Source organism: Populus euphratica, unplaced genomic scaffold, assembly GCF_000495115.2.
Source record: "Populus euphratica unplaced genomic scaffold, PopEup_1.0 scaffold116.1, whole genome shotgun sequence".
In the NCBI taxonomy this organism is placed as follows: Eukaryota; Viridiplantae; Streptophyta; class Magnoliopsida; order Malpighiales; family Salicaceae; genus Populus; species Populus euphratica.
In genome coordinates this window covers 4,090-6,652 of record NW_011499995.1, presented here as the reverse complement: position 1 = coordinate 6,652, position 2,563 = coordinate 4,090, and the positions used below count along the sequence as shown (strand labels likewise).

General features: G+C 34.6%; 1 long non-coding RNA gene across 1 annotated transcript; it reads right to left on the bottom strand.

Moving 5' to 3' along the window:
- Positions 1-388: 388 nt before the first annotated feature.
- LOC105140568 (uncharacterized) lies at positions 389-1,234 on the bottom strand. Its single transcript, XR_845208.1, has 2 exons — positions 1,135-1,234; positions 389-835 (listed from the first exon to the last, which is right to left on the bottom strand). It is a non-coding gene; the product is annotated as an uncharacterized LOC105140568 (long non-coding RNA).
- Positions 1,235-2,563: the final 1,329 nt, after the last annotated feature.

Here is a 2,563-nt window from a genome sequence, read left to right as displayed (position 1 = left end):
CTAAACAAACTCGGATCGTAAAATCGGATCGTAAAATCGTAAAATCGTAAGGAATTTTAAAATACATAAAAAAAAATTCATGCTTCAAATAATTCAGTTCTACAATACTGAAATGACATTCAATTCAATCAAATTCAAGAATTTTTAGTCCAATTTTCACCCCATTAATTTATTCCAATTAATTTAGTCCTATAATACTGAAATGGCATTAAATTCAGTCCAATTCAACATTTTTCAATCCAATTTTCATCTCATTAATTTAATTCAATTCAGTCCTATAATATTGAAATGACATTCAATTTAGTCCAATTCAACAGTTTTCAGTTCAATTTTCACCCGAGTAATATTTAGTCCAATTTAGTCAAGATATATAGTATATACTGTGGCATTCAATTCAACAATTTTCTCACCCGATCAATTCCATTCAATTCAACATTATACATATACAAATTACAGGACTGGGCAAAATGAATTACAGGGCAAAATACAAATCTATTAGAAGATTTTGAAGGCAAAATGAACAGGGCAAAATGCAAATCTTTATTACCGGACAATTAAACTCAACACTTAACAGGGTAAAATACAAATCTATAACAGGGGCAAAATCTACTACTGCAGTGATGATGATGAAGGCAAAATGAACTTACGGTGTCGCCCGCTGCTGTTGAAGATGATGATGATGAGCTAAACGGCTGCTTGTGAAGAGGCCCGATGTCGCCTGCTGCTGTTGAAGATGGGAAAGAAAGGAGATCGTTGCCGGCGTGCTGCTGTTAATAAAGATTGCAGAGGAAGCCCGAAGCCGTGAGCTGTTGAGGAGATTGTCGTCGGCCCGTCGCTGTTAAAATCATGATAAACAGAAAAGGAAGTAATGTTCAACCTCATATTTTGTGAGAAAAAACGTGGGAAAATACATTCCTAATTTATCAGGTGAATAAAGAAATACAGAGGAACAATTACCAAATAATAGAAATGGACAATACCAAATAAATAAAGAAATGCAGAGGAATGAATACTGAATAATGGAAAAGCTTTTACAAGAAGCACATGAAGAATTAAAACCTTAATTTCAATTTTTATTCAAGAAGGCAGAAGCACTTCAATTTCAGAGACTGCAGTAGAGGTCTTTAAACATACCAATCTTGGTTCATGTGTTGTCGCGACCGTGAGCACTAAGGAAAAAGAAGGAGTAAAAACTGGAGTCATTGGACCGTAAGCACTGTCATTGACCGCTTTTATGGAGGATGGAGATCGCTGTCGCCGTTGTTATGGTTGCCGATTAGGGACTTGTTCAGCTGGGAAACTTGGGAAGAGTATTTTGCGCTTTGTGATTTGTGAAGATTGAAGACAATGAATTAATTCACTGAAGTGAAGAGAGTCACGTGAGTGACTGTGCAAAAAAAATGCAATAGGTGCTTGACAGCTGGACAAGAGAGGAGGATTTTATTTCAGCACCTCATTTTGGCATAATCGCAAAATCGGTCCTGAAATCGTGATTTTGCGCGATTTCGAAGAAGATGATGAGAACTTTGAGATGGAATATTAATGTAACGATTAAACAATGATAATAACAAATGTCAAGGTTAGAGGTTCCACTAATGGTATATCAAACAAGTATAGTATAAACTCTTATTATTGAATTGGAAACCACACACAAAGGAGGTTCCAATCAGATTATATATTGTTAACATGATTACATTAGTCATCTTATTCAATTAATGCTAATACTTGTAAATCTCGTCAAGCATTCATGATTATAACTTATGTTAACAACAAATCAAGTTCCTTTCATAGCTCAGGTGTCGGTTATACCATACATTATGGGCTATGAAAGTGCCAAGCATTTGTTGTACCAAGTGTTATACAACATAAATCAAGATTAGTCATTTAACAAGCAAAGTATTAAAGAGTGAACAAGATAGCAAATATAAAACATGTTAGTATCAAACATTAAAGTCCATATTAAGTTTACATTATACTTATTCTTACACCATTAGTGTAACCTTTTCACCTTGACATAATTAACTTAGCTAGACATAATGAAAGAAAGCAAAATAGATAAACAAAATAAGAACATAAAAGTTAACTAAGTAAAGGAAAGGAAATGAAAGGCATAAACTTAATATTAATGAAAACAAAGCATAAAAAATACAAAGAGAGAAAGGAAGAGCATGATCTTGATCTGGAAATCAAGATGCCTAAATGCATGGCAAATGCCTCCTTTTATAGGCCAAAAATGGGAACTATTGATTTGATGACTAATTGATAAGTGGGTGACCAACTTTTGACTTGGTGACAATCCTTATCTTCTCTTGTCTGCCCAAAACGTCATTGATAACGTCAAAATTGGAGCCAGTTGTAAACATGAAAGTTGTAGGCAATTGTCTCAGCTTTCTTGTGTAAAAATTTCAGCTCATTTGGACTTCTAGAACTCCAGATATGGCCAAAATACCGAATAGTGCTCGGGCTGGAAGACAGATTCGGGCTTCTTTGTTGTTGCTACAATTTGGACTTGATAATGGCCTTTTTAGATCTTGGGCTCCATATGAAAGTTGTAGGCCTATGT